This window comes from Prionailurus bengalensis, chromosome B3 (genome assembly GCF_016509475.1).
Source record: "Prionailurus bengalensis isolate Pbe53 chromosome B3, Fcat_Pben_1.1_paternal_pri, whole genome shotgun sequence".
Classification (NCBI taxonomy): Eukaryota; Metazoa; Chordata; class Mammalia; order Carnivora; family Felidae; genus Prionailurus; species Prionailurus bengalensis.
In genome coordinates this window covers 135,675,935-135,694,507 of record NC_057355.1, presented here as the reverse complement: position 1 = coordinate 135,694,507, position 18,573 = coordinate 135,675,935, and the positions used below count along the sequence as shown (strand labels likewise).

Here is an 18,573-nt window from a genome sequence, read left to right as displayed (position 1 = left end):
GGCTCAATAGAGCAGCAGAAGTTCAAGCACACATATAATATTACGTCTATTAAGGAAAGTGGAAGATAATTTGTTTCAAACAGTTAACAACAGGTTGGTGATGTACTGGTGGAAATTTCAAAAATAAGTTCAGCAGAGGTTAAAGCACACATAATATTATGCCTATTTAAGGTAGGAAAGTGGGAGATAATTTGTTTCAATTAACAATAAGTTAGTGATCTACTGGTGGGATTTAAAAAAAATATCTAAAGCCCACGAGAATTCACATTTTTTCAACAATCTTTGTTATAGGAAATTTGGCCAAAGGCAAGTTTCCCTTATAAATACAAAAAATTAAAATTAGTGGGGCAAAGCATTTTTGTCCCAACAGCATACACTTAGTTTTGGGGGACTGTTCATTTCACCTACTGTGCAATGTTAAGGGTTGGGAGCTTTAAGTTATGGGCATTTAGTACCTGCAACTAACATACTGAACCAATGAATGAGCAATGATACCCAAAAACTAAGGCTCTCTTAAATAGCCGGAAAATAAATCATTTTGGGAGATGTGTTTCAGATCATTCAGAATACACTTTTTAAAGCACTAAAACTTTGAAATAATTGTAGTCATTCTGATGGATCTTAAAAATAAAATATTGTCCACTTTCTTGTCCTGGTAGCCAGACTATGCCATATGGGAAGTTTTACTTGATGATTATTCAGGATTATAATTATAAACATTGGTGGCTGCGCTCTGCTGTATTATAATATTGGTGTATAAGTCAGTTTGTCCATACCTTGAATGGTCCCAGGCAATGGTGCTTCTTAAATCCCCATGTCTTCCTTGTATAATTTTATAATAGGTATGTAGGAAGGGAAAAAGGAGTCACAAATGGGCAATTTCCATCCTGAGAGTTTTGTGGGAGACTTAGCTGTGTTGGTGCTTCAGAGGGAGAGGTAAGCTTTATGTGCTAATCATAAGCAAAAGGGCCTTGGATCCTTTTAACAACCATTTTCTTCACCATCATTTCCGTCCTGATGCTTCTGCAACACCATCGAGCAGCTCCAAAGCATTGGCCACATTTAGAACTGGGGACCAGAGACACTTTGACACACTGCCTGGACCAAAAAGAGGGAGAATAACCAAAGGGAGGGTGGAGGCGTATCAGACACAAGTTCCCTTCACTTCACATCTTGTTTATAGGAACCTTATATAGGAAGGTACAAAACTGTCGTTCAGCCCAAAGATCAACTTAACCTGCCAACATACATCTTTAAAAAAAATTTTTTTTTAATGTTTTTATTTATTTTTGAGACAGAGAGAGGCAGAGCATGAACAGGGGAGGGTCAGAGAGAGAGGGAGACACAGAATCCGAAGCAGGCTCCAGGCTCTGAGCTGTCAGCACAGAGCCTGACGCGGGGCTCAAACTCACAGACTGTGAGATCATGACCTGAGCCAAAGTCGGATGCTTAACTGACTGAGCCACCCAGACGCCCCACCAACATACATCTTTATACATATACTCTACCATTGCGACATGGTCTTAATCACTTTAATTCACACTTAAATAGTGCTTTGGTGTACAAAATGCTTTGTGTTTTTTTCTTTCCCTCATCGAATATTTGTTCAGTATCTACACCACTGTCCCAATACTTTCTGGTAGACATTAGGAGTACAAGGACAAATATGGCCTGTCCCTCCCCATTTTCTTCTTTTGAGCATCATAATGACCCTGAGAGGTTGCTAGGGCAAAGACTATTATCCCCACTTTGCAGGAAAGAGATTGAGGCTCAGGTTCTCACACTGTCACAAAAAAGTACAAGAGCCAGGAATTAAACTCAGGTCTTCCGCCTGTAAACCCCATGTTTTTTCCAGTACGTTATGCCTTAAACCAATACTGAGAGGCGAGCATCATGCAAAGCAAATGAAAATGTATGCGCATCACAACCGAATGAAAATGCCAAAGACTCAGTTCCAAAGAATCTTGTAAGGACCTAGTTTTTGGAGAATTCCCGTTAAGTGTCTCGTGTTTGAGTGACAGAAACCAAACATGTGTTAACTTAGGCAAAGATGTAATTTGTGGGTTTATAACTGGTGTGGCTTGTGTATTAGAACAGTGGTGGGGCGCCTGGGTGGCTCAGTCGGTTGGGCGGCCGACTTCAGCTCAGGTCATGATCTCGCGGTCTGTGAGTTTGAGCCCCGCGTCGGGCTCTGTGCTGTCAGCACAGAGCCCAGAGCCTGTTTCAGATTCTGTGTCTCCCTCTCTCTCTGACCCTCCCCTGTTCATGCTCTGTCTCTCTCTGTCTCAAAAATAAATAAACGTTAAAAAAAAAAAAAGAACAGTGGTAAAAACAGGGTGAATCTTCCCTAAGGACTGAATGCAACCACGAAACCTCCTATACCACTTTTGCTTCTCTTGGCATATCTCCTTTATTGTATATCGACTTCTCTCTTGGAGATATGGCCCCCAAAGTGTCTTCCATCACCAAAACAGAGGACTGACTGCTCTTTTCTGGTTATAGTTTGAAAAAAAAAATCCTAGACAAAGATTCTGATGGACGTTCCTTGGGTTTAGGTGCCTTCTCATGAGCCAATCAACTCTGACGGGGTGGGGGGGGGGGTTGTGAAATCATGGGAAAATATAGCAGCTGCTGCTGGAAGTCCACGTTTGGAGTAGAGGACAGGGTGTAGAGGGCCAAAGGGACAGGAAGAGAGATGTTTGTCTGGAACAATTGATCTCTCAAGATTGGTTCTGGGGAATTCATTCTATCCCCCTCATTTGAATTGAAGAAAAAAGGTCTGATTGTCCATGTCAGCCATTATAGAAACATGAGGGAGGTCAATTTAGGGTAACGTTTACATAATCTCAAACAGAGCAAAGGGAAAGAAAACATTCGGTGGTAAATGATCAGATTGGGGAAACAGTGACTTGGAAGTTCAACCTACCTTTGCACTTCCTTTCAATGATCTGTGGTTGTGCAACAGACCTTCCCAAGATGTAGAGGCTTAAAACAACGTTTTATCATTATTTAGCTCCTAAACGCAAAATGGGCAGGGTTCAGTGGGTAAGGCTCATCTCTGCTCCATAAGGTGTCAGTGGGGGTAGCTCAACCAGGAACTGAAGGATCCACTTCCAAGGTGGCTCACACACATAGCTGGAAAGTTGGTGCTGGCTCTGTTGGATCAGAGGGTCCTGGCCCTTGGTTCTTTTTATGTGGGCATCTCCATGTGGGTTTCTCTGCAAACTGCTTTGGCTTCCTCAGAGCAAAGATGGCTGGATTCCAAGAACAAGCACCCAAAGACAGCCAAATAGAAGTTGTACTGCCTTTTATGACCTAGTCTTAGATGTCCTATTTCGTTATTTCCACATTCTGTAATTGACGAAGTATTCTCTTGGTCAACCAGTCACTATGGTTAGCCTACATAAAGGACAGGGGACATTGAACCCAACCTTTGAGAGGAGTTTCAAAGAACTATGAACATGATTTAAGTCACCACACAAGTTAATACATTTCCTTACTTCTAGGACTCCTTCAGTTGGGTTTTTTTGTTACTGGTGGCCAAAAGTATCCTCATTGATACGGTTAGTGTCATCTCAGCTGTTGACAGTAGAGTGTCCTAAATTCACAGCTTCCAAGTACAATGCCAATTGTAGCATGGTTTCCAATAATTTGTTACTAGTAATTTAATAACAAGGTTTCGAAACTTTTTATGATTTTTTTTTCTGTTTGCAAATCAGAGCAGAATCAAGCTGACCACTATAATAGCAGAACCGTCATATATTTTAATTCTATTAGACTTCTCTGAATGGGTAATTAAGGGATAGAATCAGAACAAGGATATGGTACATAGGAGCGTTATTCTAGGTTGAGGGCCATTGGCCTGGATGCCTCTTTTAGTAAGAGTGAGAAGAAACTCGGGTGCGTGGGTGGCTCAGTTGGTTGGGGCATCTGACTGCAGCTCAGGGCATGATCTCACGGTTCATGGGTTCGAGCCCCATGTCAGTATCTGTGCTGACAGCTTGGAGTCTGGAGCCTGCTTTGGGTTCCGTGTCTCCCTCTCTCTCTGCTCCTCCCCCACTTGCACTCTGTCTGTCTGTCTCTGTCTTTCTCAAAAATAAATAAAACATTAAAAAATTAAAAAAAAAGAGAGACAAAACTCTAGATAGTCTGTGTGCTTAGAGTCAAATTCTTTTTCTTCTCCATTATGCTGCAGCTAAGCTAGTGGGGTTAAAGACTTGTGATCACATTTTATATTCTCTATCTAATTCTTTTGGCCTTTCTGTGGGCAAGAAAAAGAATGAAGACATTCTTCTCGGTCATCTGCATTGTCCTGCCCCACGATGAACCCTAACAAAGCAAATAATGTTTAAGTGTCCATTGTGTTCTTAGCACTCGGCTAGGCATTGCAGGTATAAGGATAAGATGTGGTTCTCTAGGAAACTAGAAAGTGAAAGGCATTTGGAGAGCAAGAGGAAGCAACTTAAAATTAAACCAGGTGCATAAGCCAGCCTTGTAAAGAAAAGGAGAGTGAGTAAGAGCTGAGCACTTCTTGGATTTTAGGGTGCTTCCTGCCCAGGTATAGCAGCAGATCATGTGATTCTCCCTTCCCTGCTGCCTCTGACTGAGCCAAGGTCAACATCTGACCCAGCGTGCCCAACTGTGTGCTGGGAAGACCGGCCAGCAGCCTGTGCCTTGTGTCTGGAAAGTCTGAGCTGAGCGCATCAGATTGCTGGAATCTGAAGGGAGCCGCAGTGTCTTCTTTTGGGCGGTAGGCCCTAAGCTCAAAGTTCTAGCAGATTTGCCACCAAGGCATGCAGCATGGACTCCGGAGCAGGCTGCAGCTCTGAGGGGTCAGAGACCCCAAGATGCGGGTTGGGGTGTGCAGGCATGCAGAAGGAAGCAGCCTCTGGGAGATGAGGGGCCACAGGGTGTCTGGACATCCTTGGGTTCTGCTCTTCCTGGGGCTCACTTGTCGAGATTCCTGAAAAAGTATGTTCCCTTAGTTTCCTTGCCCAGAGTGCCATGCTCTGTCTTTTACTTGAACTAATTTGAGTGGGTTTCTGTTCCTTGTAACCATCGGAGCTCTGTCTAGAACAAGTCAAGAATTCGTAGAAGAGATGGCCATTTCAATGGGCCTTGAGTTATGAATTGGATTTATGTAAACATAACTCCTATGTCTGGACTTTCCAGTTTGCTGACCGAGCCTGTGATTTAATGAAAGGAGCTTGACCTTTAAAGTCACACACACACAGCCTTAAGGTCAAATCCTGACTCCCTCATTACTTCCTTGTGATCTTGGAAAAGTTACTCATCTATAAAGTTTAGACAATAATCCCCACTCTGCAGGGTTGTTGGAAGAATTAAAAATAAGTCTATTCAGGGGCGCCTGGGTGGCGCAGTCGGTTAAGCGTCCGACTTCAGCCAGGTCACGATCTTGCGGTCCGGGAGTTCGAGCCCCGCATCGGGCTCTGGGCTGATGGCTCAGAGCCTGGAGCCTGTTTCCGATTCTGTGTGTCCCTCTCTCTCTGCCCCTCCCCCGTTCATGCTCTGTCTCTCTCTGTCCCAAAAATAAATAAACGTTGAAAAAAAAATTTAAAAAAAAAAAAGTCTATTCATGTGTGTGTGTGTGTGTGTGTGTATACACACACACACACACACACACACACATATATACAATTAACAGTGCTTGGCATGTCAGCAGAGAATGGCAGCTATTATCATTCCAAATGTATTTGGATGGGAGAAGGGAAGTAATTTTTAACCCTGTTCTCAGGAATGCAAAGTGGTTTTGATCGAGGCATTTTATGTTTTTCAACTTTTTCTTGAGTTTATTTATTTATTTTGAGAGAGACAGCTTGAGTGGGGGAGGGGCAGAGGGAGAGAGAGAGAGAGAGAGAGAGAGAGAGAGAGAGAGAATCCCAAGGAGGCTCCGTGCTGTTAGCACAGAGCCTGAAGCCGGGCTTGAACCCACAGACCGTGAGATCGTGACCTGAGCTGAAACCAAGAGTCAGATGCTTAACCCACGGAGCCACCCAGGCGCCCTACATTTCTTCACATTTTTAAGTGGCTTTGTACGCTGGGGGCAAGTGTGTGGGCATGTGGGCATGCGTGTCTGTTTGGCAAGGATATTGTTTGTTCCCCTTGCCTTCTTTCCCACTGAAGTTGTATCCACTATGTTCTCCGACTAGTTATTGTTATTAATCAGGCTTGCGGTATGAGACGAACAGCGGTGATGAGTTGGTCAGGCTTCCAAGCAAGCTCATGTTTTGCAGGAAACGCCAAATTGTTTCCTGAGGGGATGTTTTTTAGGAATGGAAGGGTATGCTTCATTGGCCCTCACAGACCCCGTGCTGTCCCCGGAGTGCTGTCACCTCCCAGGGTGATACAATAGCTCTTTTAAAAGCCAGTGCGTGGAGCTGCTGTCCAGTTTTGCTGGAAGTGTGTTTGCGTTGTTGTTTTTCTTTTTTCTTCTGGTAAATGAGGCTCAAGTAGGAAATGGATTGCAGACCTCCCACATTTCCTCAAGAAAGATCCCAACTTCATCCGTCCCCTCATAAACTAGAAGGGTGGGGGAAGCTAACAACAGGCAGGGAGTCATGGAGGGGAAAGGAATGCCCGAGAAAATAGGACTGAAAGTGTTTTGAAGACACTCCTCCCCCAACCGATGCCTCTAATTAATAAAAAGATCAGTGCGTTCTTCAAACTAACAAATTAAGACACAATTGTCGTAAGAATACGTCTTTGGATATTTGGCTCACCTGCCAACCACATTTATTCGTGAATTCTCCTTATGGAGCAGTTTTAAAGAGAAGGAAAGAAAATCTTGGCATCCTAAACTGCCTGGGGATTTTTCTGGGCGTATGAGTTTTCCTCAAATTCTGATGAAAGCAAAAATCACAAATAATAGCCTTCAAATTTTATTTCAGATAGTGAGTTTGAGTTGCATTTGTAAACAACCACTAATATTCAGATGTAGTCGTCCAAAGAGTTTTTAAATCTTTCTCTTTTCTGCTGTGACACATATTTTGATTCCATATCTGACCAAAAGGATAGAAAATTGTTAAACAGAATTTTACTGAAGGTTATGAGGCTGAATCCTCTGATTTACCGTTGGCCCAACGGGAGCCCCCTAGTGGCATGAGAGGGGGTCTGGGCACACTGGTCTGGAGCTCTCCTCCACCTCACCACAGAAAATCGTGGTTGGAGGGTGTGTCAGGAAACCATTGCCCTGCGACGGTCCCAACACGCCGAGGCATGAAATGACAGTCATCTGTTGTTTCTCATGTGTCTGCTGGTCAGCTGGAGATTAGCTCATCTCGTCTGGGTTTATCTGGAATGACTCTCATTCCATGTCTCTCATCCTCGTTGGACCACCTGGCTTGGCCCAGGCGAAATCTTCTCATGGCTTTGGCAGAAGCACAAAGGGCAAGCGGCAACATACAAGGCCTTTTCAGCTAAGCGCTGACATGTAACACTCTTGGTCCTATATCACTCTATTGGCCAGAGCGAGCCGAATGGCTGAACCCATAATCAAGGGCTAGGCAAATCTAGTCCACTCCTTGAGTGGAAGGAAATTCAAAGTAATGGCCAAGAGTATGGGTACAGTGAGGGATGAAGGGCTGGGGCTGATTCTGTAAACGGTCACAGAGAAGAAGTTCTATGACTACTCTTGGTGAGTGAAACCATACTGCTCGCCTGCAACTGGGACATGCTAGTCTGTTCTGTGGCAGTGATGATGGCTATCATAACTTGGTGCTTTTAAGCCCTCAGTATTTCTCCTAATTTCTCTAATTTTGGTTCCACGTCTCTCCCTGGGCAACCTTCTGATTATCACTCAGCTTCCTATATGGTTGTTTCTGTAGGGTATAGTATAATGTTTGGACCATGAGCTAGAAGCATCTGGGACCCATAGCGATTGTTTGTCTCATGTTCTGTTCACAGACAGGCCCTATTAATATTGGTAGAATCTATTGTCTACCTCAGTCCCTAGGGAGCTTGGCTGAGCCTTCTTCTTCAACAGAGTTTTGCTTAAAATGCTAATGGTGAAAAGACACAAGTTTCTAAGCTTGAAAAGTCAAAAGTCAGTTTCCATACTCCAGTAAAGTCATCTGTGAAGCCAGTGAGCAACTAAATAACTACCCTCTCTTGGGGAGACCCCTGTTGGTGTATGATTCTACCCAAATATTTGTAGTTCCTACTTATAACACCAGGACTTTTTCTTTCACAGGGGAAGGGAAGAAAAGTATAACCCACGTAATCATCCTGTTGGACAGCCAAGGACATGCCTGGCGAATCAGAGGGCTCCAGCCAGGGAAGCAGAAGCACTAAAGTGTTACTGATACAAGAATAGGATCTTACAGAGTTATGGGAGAAACTTGGGGGAATAAAGGTCTGGAAGTGGGGTTGAAGGATCAAAGCCTAAACGGCCCCCTATGAGGTACTGGTGCAGGTGAACGTACTGGGTCAGAATTTGCATCTAGGAAACCGGGCACACCTGGCCGCACAAGCAGACTCCACGGAAGAACTGTGGAAAAATCTAGGGATAGCTCTCAGCTCTGTAGGTCTTCAGCCAGGCTTTGGAGGAGGGCCTGGGAGGACTGGCTGTGGAAGCTGACAGCATCTCTGTTGGTCTGCCACTGTAATCTTGGGGGGTCTTCCAAGAGGAATAGCTCGGTTTCATTTATACCTTCCAGATCTTGTCCACATTCCTCTTGCGCTCAGTCTAACATAGAGCCATACATAGGGAAAGAAATTTTGGGAGATGTAGTTACAGCTTAAGCAAGTTGACACAGTTTAAGCCATTGTACATGGGAGTCCAGAAGAATGCAGACACATTTACTTTAAGTTTGAATCATTTCTTCCAATCCATACAAAGTTCACAGGAAGTAGGAATTTAGATGTTTCTCTTCCTTCATTAAGGGAGTCTGGGGGCATTTGTTCTGGAATCCTGGGGCAGTTCCACATGATGTGCTCCACGTGTCTTTCCTTCTCTTTAGACCAGCTTCCCAGTCTGGGTGAGTTGATGAGGTGGTTGGTAGAAGTCCTCCTTTTTTTTTTTTTTTTTTTTTTTCCTGAATCCTCTCTTCTTTTCCTCTTTTATAACCTTCCTTTGACCCCAGCAGTGCTATTGCCTCTTGTCCTAGGGGCTGAATAATTTTCATTTAGGCTTCCGTGAAACTGTCAGCCTCTTGGTGCTATGAAGCTTCTTTAGATTAATGGGGCTTGGAGAAGGAGGAGGATGGTGATGTGTTGGGGAAGGGCTTTGGGGCGAGGGCACTGGGAAAAGAGGACTTCATCATGCTAGGTCTCTTGGTGGAGCATCTATGACCAGCCATTTTCCCACTGTTCCCTAGCTTTGGTGGGTACTAGTTATCCAGGAAAGAAGAGGATGGGGGAAGGAAAAGAAAAAAAAAAGAAGCTCACTCCATCGCAAACAGTCCTGGTTTATTCATCACGTGTCCTGGAGATCAGTAGACAAACTCCCTGGTGGGATACTCAAGAGCCTTCAGAGCCAACTTCTCACACTTAGTTTCTATCTCTCAATATACAGTTGACCCTTGAACAAGGCAGGGTTAGGGATAGGATACGTTGGGCAGTCAAACATCTGGGTGTAACTTCTTTTTAATGTTTATTCATTTTTGAGAGAGAGAGAGAGAGAGTAGCAGAGGGGCAGAGAGAGAGGGAGAGAGAGAATCCCAAGCAGGCTCTGTGCTGTTAGCGCAGAGCCTGAGGTGGGGCTTGATGTTATTAATGGTGAGATCATACCTGAGCCGAAATCAAGAGTTGGATGCTTAACTGACTGAGCCACCCAGGCACCCCTGGGTATAACTTTTGTCTCCCCAAAACCTTAGCTGCTAATAGCTGTTGACTGGACGCCTAACTGACAACAAAACCAGTCAATTCACATGTATTTTGTATATTATATGTATTATATGCTGTACTCTTACAATGAAGTAAGTTGGAGGGAAAAAATGTTACTAAAAATCATGAGGGAGAGAAGATACATTTACAGCACTGTACTGTACCAAATTCACGTGTAAGTGGACCCGGGCAATTCAAACCTGTGTTGTTCAAAGTCAACTATATTCTCTGAGTGACACCAGACCTCCTGAAGCTCACTCAGGGAAATTCTTCAACATGCAGGAAAGAGATTCACAAGGGCTGCTGAGTGATGGTGACTCTATGCCAGTTTTCAGGTCAAGTTGTCAGCATTCTGATCAGGTGGCCACCCAAAAGAGAGCACAAAGAGCTGTGGATTCATAAAGATATTTATTTGTCCAATTGGGACAAACTTAAAGTCTGTGGCCTTAATACCTTTGAAAAATTTTCATGTTCCGTGTCTCCCATGCAATGCTTAGAGCAGGAGACAACATTTTCTGGTGTCTTATGTAATCTATATGCCATCATTTCTGACAGTGTTAATCAGGGTAAGTAAAGTTACCTGCTTGGTGGGGGTGGGGGTGGGGAGCAGAATCCCTAAATGTTAGGAGTTCATACCATAAAGTTTATTTTTCACTCCCATCACAATCCCATCAAGATTAGCAGGTGGTGGGGAGAGCTTTGTTCTGTGAAGTCAATCAGGGACCTGGCCTCCCATCTGGTCACATTTTCAGCTTCAGCAATGGTCTAAGGTGGTCAGGGAGAGAGTGGGGAGAAGGCTCACCAGTTCTTTTTTTTTTTTTTTAATTTTTTTTTAATGTTTATTTATTTTTGAGACAGAGAGAGACAGAGCATGAACGGGGGAGGGGCAGAGAGAGAGGGAGACACAGAATCGGAAGCAGGCTCCAGGCTCTGAGCCATCAGCCCAGAGCCAGATGCGGGGCTCGAACTCACAGACTGCGAGATCGTGACCTGAGCTGAAGTCGGACGCTTAACCGACTGAGCCACCCAGGCGCCCCATCACCAGTTCTTAATTATCTAGACCCAGAAGTAAAACTCTACCTCTGCTCAAATTCTATTGGTGAGAACTGGCCCCATGTGAAGGGGAAAGGACAAAGTAATTCAGCTTTGTGTTCAGGAAAAGGAAAGGAAGTTTGGCGAGCATTCATGGCTCTGCTGAAATGTCACTCTCCCTCTGAAGCAAGTGCTTAGGATTGTTCCTGATGTACCACTGGTACTCAAGAATGTTAGTTGAACAAGTACATAAATGAATGAATGAATGAATGAATGAATGAATGAATATGTATAGGCTTCTGCTTTCCTAAGGCAGAAAATGAGAAGAAAATAATTTGGGGGGAAGCAGAAATCTGTCTGCCACCTCCATTTTATTCATATGGCCGTTTGTATTTGTGATATTACTTCACGAGCACTCTAGGAATTCATATTCTTTTAAAGACTTTTTTTCTCATTCATTCAACAAATATTTGAAGGCCTTCTATGGGTCAGGTGCTAGGCTCAGGAAGTTATAATTCCTGTCTATTTGGTAACTCACGTAGGATGAGGTTAGTAGGAGGAGGGCAAAGAAGCCAACAATCACAATGATCGTGTAGGTGCCATGATCGAAATACGGATGGCTGGTGGTGGGAGTGCTGGGGTTAGGCACCTAATCCGCTCTGGGATGGGCTGTTACGGCGTTTCATCTTCCAGAAGAGGTGATACGTCAGCTGAATGAACGTGAATTTGCCAACTGATACCCATACAATAGAGGTAAGGGAAACAGTAGTGCAAATTTGGCAATTGAGGGAACAACAGGTGGTTCAGAAAGTCAAAAATGTACCCCAAAATGGGTAGTGGAGGGGAGGCTGAAGGGGTAGGACTGGACTGAGTCATCCATCATTTATAAACTGCACTAAATGCAGGATGAATGAAAAGGGATTGGGACAGGGATGAGGTGATTTCTCTCTCAAATGAAAGAATATGAGTAGGAAAATCTAAGCAGCGATGTTATCCACACCAACCTGGTTATATTTTTCTCCTCAGATCTGCTTCAAAGAGTATAAGACATTAAACATTAACATTTAACATTAAAACTAAGCCAACAAAAGCCACTCAGAATGTTGCAAGAACCATCACTTTATGGGGAGAGTTTAAAACACAAGGGCACAGAGAAAGGTATATAGTATCCTTTATTCCTATCTTGCCTCTGGAACAGGAAGGAGGCCCATTTCGAGGAAAACAAAGGACACGGTTTCATTGTTTTCAAAGAACTATCTTTGTCAACAGAAGTGTTCTTTTAAGGACACCTTTTTAGATGGAAGGTGGAAGGAAAGGAAGAACATTTCAGGGAACGCTTTCTCTTGGGACTTTGGCATCAGCGAGGAGGTTGGTAAGATTGTTCAGTTAGGGACCCAAGGGCTCAGTCCAGTTAATAAGTATTACTAAGCATTCACTCATTCTTTTTTCCTTCAGCACATCTGAACGACACTTTTATGCCCTGCATTATGATGTCAGTTGCTGCAGGAGAGTAAAGGATAGGTGAAGGTCCCTCGCCTTGAGAACTAACACGTGCAGCTAGAGGTTTCTAGCCAAGGATGTGCTCTATTGAAGGGTGTGAGATGATAGAAAATAAATATCGGTCTCTTAGGAGTGCCTGGGTGGCTCAGTGGGTTGAGCATCTGACTTTGGCTCAGGTCATGATCTCATGGTTCATGGTTCATGAGTTGGAGCCCCACATCGGGCTCTGTGCCAACACCTCAGAGCCTGGAGCCTGCTTCAGATTCTGTGTCTCCCTCTCTGCCCCTCCCCTGCTCGCACTCTGTCTCTCTTTCTCTCTCTTTCTCAAAAATAAAAAACAATATGTATCTATATCTATATCTATCTATAGACATATCTATCTATCTATCTATCTATGTATCTATCTATCTATGTATCTATCTATCGTATTGGTCTCTGCCCCAGGTTCCTGGCTCAGGAAATCCTAAAATCCTTGTAAATTTCCAAGTGATAAGAGCACTAGGTGACTCTGTGTGGGCTCCTGGATGAGGAATGGTCACCAGAAAGACCATGATTAAAAACTTGCCAGAGGGGAAAGTGGCTGGAAGTGGGGCTAATACGTGATCATGCCTATGTGAGGAAGCCTCCATCAAATCCCAATAGTGCAGGGTTTGAAGACCTTCCAGGTTGGCAAACACATCCACACTGGAAGGATGATGCACCCCAACTCCACGGGGACCCTCCCAGACCTTGCTCTATGTATCTCTCTTCATCTGGCCGTTCACCTGCATCCCTTATCATATCCTATAATAAACTGGTAAAACTAAGTAAGCATTTCCCTGTGTTCTGTAAGCTGCTCTAACAAATTACTTGAACCTAAGGTGGGGGGCGGTTCATTGGAAACTTTGACCTATAGCTGGTTGGTCTGAAGCACAGGTGATAACCTGGCATGTGATGTGGGGGTGGGGTGGGGTGGGGGTGCAGGAAGACAGTCTTGTGGAATTGAACGCTTCACCTGTGGGATCTGATGCTCTCTCCAGGAAAGTGATGTCAGAATTGAGTTGAATTGTGGGACATCTATCTGATGTTGCAGAGAATTACTTGGTGTGGGGGGAAAACCTCCACGTATTTAGTGACCAGAAATGTTGGAAATGAAATGTTTTATATGAGGAGTGAAGGAGATACACGGGCAAGAGATAATGCAGGAGGAAAGAACTGGGTTTTCCCCTACAACAGGTGGGAAACTGAGTTTTTCTAATACAAAGTGTCAGAGAAAATATACATATTCTCTCTCTCATTTGACCTTTAAATAGAGCACATCATATGTGTATATACACACGCACACATTTTATATAATATATATTTAAGAGCCTTGGAGTCTGAAGTCCAGAGTCGGTCTTGACTCTATACTCAGGCAACCACCATTTGTTTGACTCTCAATATTTTCAACTGTAAAACAAGGATAATAACAGTTACATCATAACTGTGAGGGTCGAATGAGATGACTCATGTGAAAGCTTTGTGTAAACAGTACAGAACTTTGCAAACATTTGCAATAGAGAAATGATTGAAGGTGAATGTACGAGGACTTTTTTTTTTTTAATTTTTTTTTCAACGTTTTATTTTATTTTTGGGACAGAGAGAGACAGAGCATGAACGGGGGAGGGGCAGAGAGAGAGGGAGACACAGAATCGGAAACAGGCTCCAGGCTCTGAGCCATCAGCCCAGAGCCTGATGCGGGGCTCGAACTCACGGACTGCGAGATCGTGACCTGGCTGAAGTCGGACGCTTAACCGACTGTGCCACCCAGGCGCCCCTGTACGAGGACTTTTAAGCAGTGTTTATCAAAGCGTGTGAGTTGAAACACTAATTCCCCAGGATGGCAACAGGCATCTCTCAGAAAGAGAGTTGTGTGGTGTGTAAGGGAGGCGAAACTTTACCGCCACCCTTTTAGGGTTTCTGGCTGGGACTGAGAATTAAGTTGGCATAGATGAACAGGAGTGAAGCATACAGATCTTTCACATGGACACAGCAGCCCTTATGGGAGAATGAAGATCCAAAGAAGCAGTTAGAGATGAACATTATATACTAAGTTGAACAAAGGGTGCTAAATAATGGAAAAGGGGCTTGAGCTGGGGCAGATAATGGTGAAGGGACTAGGAAGATCAGGGTTAGTTTCACAAGGTTTGTGTGTATAGACTTCCTTTATCCTCTACTCCCTGGTGATAAGAATGTTTCTTGCCTCCCAGTATAGGGAAGACATCTTTCACTGGGGAGTTTCATCTTCCACTTTCAGGAAGAAAAAGGAGGGTCAGAGTGATCTTCTTGTATCTGCTGTTTTTCAAGTGCCTTTAACTTAAAATAACCCTTATGTCAAAGTGGCATATTTTGGCCTACCATCCTTCAGGTCAAATAAAGTTGGGAACTACAGGATGATACAAAGCAAAACACAGTTCTTAAGCGTGTTAAGTGCCCGTGACTCTCAAGGAGGGTAATTATACTGTGTCTGTTTCCCAGATTAATTTGATCTTGGGATCTAGCCCCCCCCCTCCACCTGCACTCCAGCATCTGTAGGGCCTGGAGATGAACAGAACCCACTTACCCCCTTTGGGACAGACTGCTCCTTGGGAAGAAAAGGCTTACCTTTACTTCAATTCGTACTTCCTCAGCCTTTCAAAAGCTGAGCCATTCATCAACAGGTAATCTAGGAATCCACTCAACAACTTTCCAGGAACGGGACTGAGACTCCCACCGTGGGAGGCATAAAAGAAAAGGGCGAGTCCACTCCTTGCCAGGGTGCTAGAGTGGATTCTAGCATAATATGGGGGCCCGGGCACTGTAGTAGACACCTTCCAACAGACCTATTGCTAGCGAGGTGGTAGTAGCTGTGAAGCCACAAAAGTGAAGAGAAGCGGGCTGATCCTTAAAGAATTTAAAATTAGGGTGGAAAGTCAGGTGACGCTACAAGGCAGCTAAGAAAAGCTTCTTCCGTTTCCAAGGGTGCAATCACACCTCTGGCAAGAAACACTGCTCCTCCGTCCCCTCTACATAAAAGTTCATCAGGCCCCAAACGTTCCCTCTGTCCCTCGGTTAGTTTCTATCTCCCTTCTGACCCCTCCAGGCACTCCAAAGACCTCTCCGGAGGGGCCCAGGGCAGCGGCTGGGAGAGGCGGGGAGGGAGGGGCCGAGCGCGCAGACTCGCGCGCTCAGGTACCGGCCGGGCGGCCCCGCCCCGCCCCTCGGCGCGCACCTCCGGAGGGGCGGGGCGGACTTGGAGGGACCGGGGGCGGGGTCTCGGGGCGCGGCCGCACGAGGTGACCCCGGGCCCGGCTCCCGCGGGAGGCCACGGCGGAGCGCCCGCTGGCTGCAGGAGGTAACCGGCCTCGGCCGCGCGGCGCCGTCTCAGCGCGGCGTGGAGCGGGGGGCGCCCGGGAGCGGCGCGTGGAGACCCCGCGCGGGGCGGCCGGGCGGCACGTCTCGGGCGGGGAGGGGGCCTTGGGCTCAGGTGCGCCGTGGGGCCGCTTCCGGGCGCGCAGCGTGGCGCGGGCCTCGAGCGGCCGCTGTCGGGGGCCTCTGGGGGTGGGGGGCGCGGTGTGAGAGCGGCCCCTGCCCCAGCCGCCCGGGGCTTGCGGATGTGTACTGTTTTTCGTCTCCTTTCACTCTTTAGAAACGTCGCCTTGCTTGGGGGCTGGGGGTGGGGGTGGGGGGTCGGTTTCCCGAGTCTCTCAGGGACACCTGCTCTCCGGAGCCCTCGGGGAGGTCTGAGGTCCCCGGACAGCCGAGCTCACCGTGGCCTCGGCGGGGAGGGGGCTCAGTGACTCAGGAGTGGGGGGCGAGGCCAGGCCCCTGCCCTGCCCGGGTCCGCTCACTGGGACGCCCGGACGGGAGGGAAGGGATCCCGGCCCGCACCCCGCACCCCGCTGTCTGCCCGGTACAGGTGGCCTCTGGGCAAAGAGGGAAGCGAACTTCTTTGCCTGGAGAGTCGGGTAAGAACACATTAGCGGAGTGTCTTTAACCTGTGACGTTTCTGAAACTTGTAGAAGCAGAGAAGGGGGTATCAAAATGTCACTTCCCTATGGTTTTTGCAAAACAGGAATTATACACCCAGCTTGATTTTAGATTTGGCTTCTGTCTCTTACAGTTTTTCTTCTTCTTCTTCTTCTTCTTCTTCTTCTTCTTCTTCTTCTTCTTCTTCTTCTTCTTCTTCGCTGTGGTTTCCTTTAAATAAAGGAAAGTAGGAGGGCCGATTTGTGGGGTATATTGCACACAGGTAGGCGTCCAGGGATAGGCAAGATAGTTGCCAAGCCAAAAACACCGATTCCTTTAGAATACTAAAAAATACAGCATGTAAAAGGATTGCGTTGGTTTTTAGAATATTATTAATTTTCTCACTCCAGGTAGGCACGTAATAGAATTTTGTCTTCTGATTAATACTGCAAAAAGTAGCCTGGAAAATACGAAGAGTTAACAACAACACCGTCTATTTACTAATTTGATGTTTTGGTATGTGACTTCATTGTGGTGAAAAACTGCTTCTTCTGGAAGGACATGTTAATATTGCTTGCCTTTGAGATCTGGGAGTGGAGGAGATTTGCCTTTTATCTCTTGTGTTTTGTAGTTTTGGTTACTATGAGTTACCTTCGTAACTGGAGGAAAGTCTTTATAAAAATTTGTGTTTCTTTAAACCCTTCAAGAAAAATATTTCAAAAGTATCTCTTGTATTTTATTGGCTCCACTTGAATTATAATTGTATTCACGCATAAAGCTAACAGACTGAGATTAATTCAGGCTGAGAGAAAAGCAGTGAGATTCTTGGAGACCATCTGGCAGACCTGTCTAGTATTGGGATTTTCTGAAGTCAGGATAAGAGTTGTAAATGTTGGAAGCATCATGGATTTGTGTAGTTAGTCCCGTGAGAGTGGAAGAAATCTTCCAGTAAGAACAAGAAAAGAAGACCAAGCATGGGAAACCAACATTGAAGTGCTGTATAGAGACAGCCATGGAGAGTGAGAAGGAGAATTCAGGAAAGAAGGAGGAAAATCTAGCAGATAATGGTGCTTAGAAGCCGGGAGAGGAAAGAGTTTTAATCAGGAGGGAAATCTATCTCAGTCAAATGAGTCAGAAGGATCTGGAAGATAGGCGCTGATTAAATGTCTCTTGGCTTTGGTAGTTAGGATAGGAGGAGGTCATTGACCTCAGCAAACACAATATAAGTAAAATGATAACGATAGAAGCCAAATATGAATGAATTTGAGGAGTAAATAGAGAATGAAGAAATAAAGATAAGGAGTGTAGAGTCCTTATTTTGAGAGACAAAGATTAGAAGAAGTTACAGGGTGGTAGAGGGGAGTTTATGGTCCGTTTGGAAAGAATATAAGGACAGTCGAATACCCTTATGTTAAAGTGCATCTCACAGCATTGTTCCCCTCTCGTGGTTAAGTAGCAGAAGCTGAGAGCAAGTAGCTGAGCAGACTGAATAGAACTATTGTGAGAAAGATTTTCATCGTCCCTCATTCAAATGATCGTGATCTTAGTGGTATTTTGGTCTCTTGGGGTCTGGTGTTATCTGTGTTAAAGTCACACTTTCACAAACTGTGTTGGATTGTATTTCACCTGAGTTCCAGGACTGTGATACTCCCAGCTTGCATTCAAGTCATGTGATTCCTCTTATATATTTCAGTGATTCTTCTAAATCTCTTATGTGGAAATCAGACGTCTTTACTAAATCGGAATTCATGAGGCATGCACCAAGGGCTTTGCTTCAGTTATTACCATGCATTCAAGGGAAAATGCCCTTAACGTGAAAATTTCTTTACAATGAGTGTCACTTGGTCATCATTGAAGTTTAATTTTTTTCGTTGCCGTTCAGACAAGTAGTTTTATGTATATTTATCTGGGGAATATGCAAATACTCCCTACAATGGAAAAGGCCAATAACCAAATGTTGCAAAGGATATGGAGCACCTGGAACGCTCATTCTCTGCTGATGGAAGTGTAAATTGGTGAAGCATTTTGGAAAACCTGTCAGTGTCAAGTGTGTGACATAGGCATAAAGTGTGTTCAAACCTGACAAAATCCTAGAAAATGCAAAGTAGCCTAAAGTAACAGACAACAGAGGATGGGTGCAAAGGAAAAGGACTGGAAAGGGGTGTGAGGAAACTTTTGGGAATGGTGAGTGTGTTCACTTTCTTTTTTTTTGTTGTTTATTTATTTTGAGAG

General features: G+C 45.0%; 1 protein-coding gene across 1 annotated transcript in view; it reads left to right on the top strand.

Moving 5' to 3' along the window:
- The first annotated feature begins 15,634 nt into the window (after positions 1-15,634).
- TC2N (tandem C2 domains, nuclear) overlaps positions 15,635-18,573 on the top strand; it is a 44,024-nt gene continuing 41,085 nt past the window's right edge. Inside the window, exon 1 of the mRNA XM_043556853.1 lies at positions 15,635-15,727. The gene's annotated coding sequence lies outside the window, so the exon portion shown is untranslated. The remainder of the gene's footprint in view (positions 15,728-18,573) is intronic.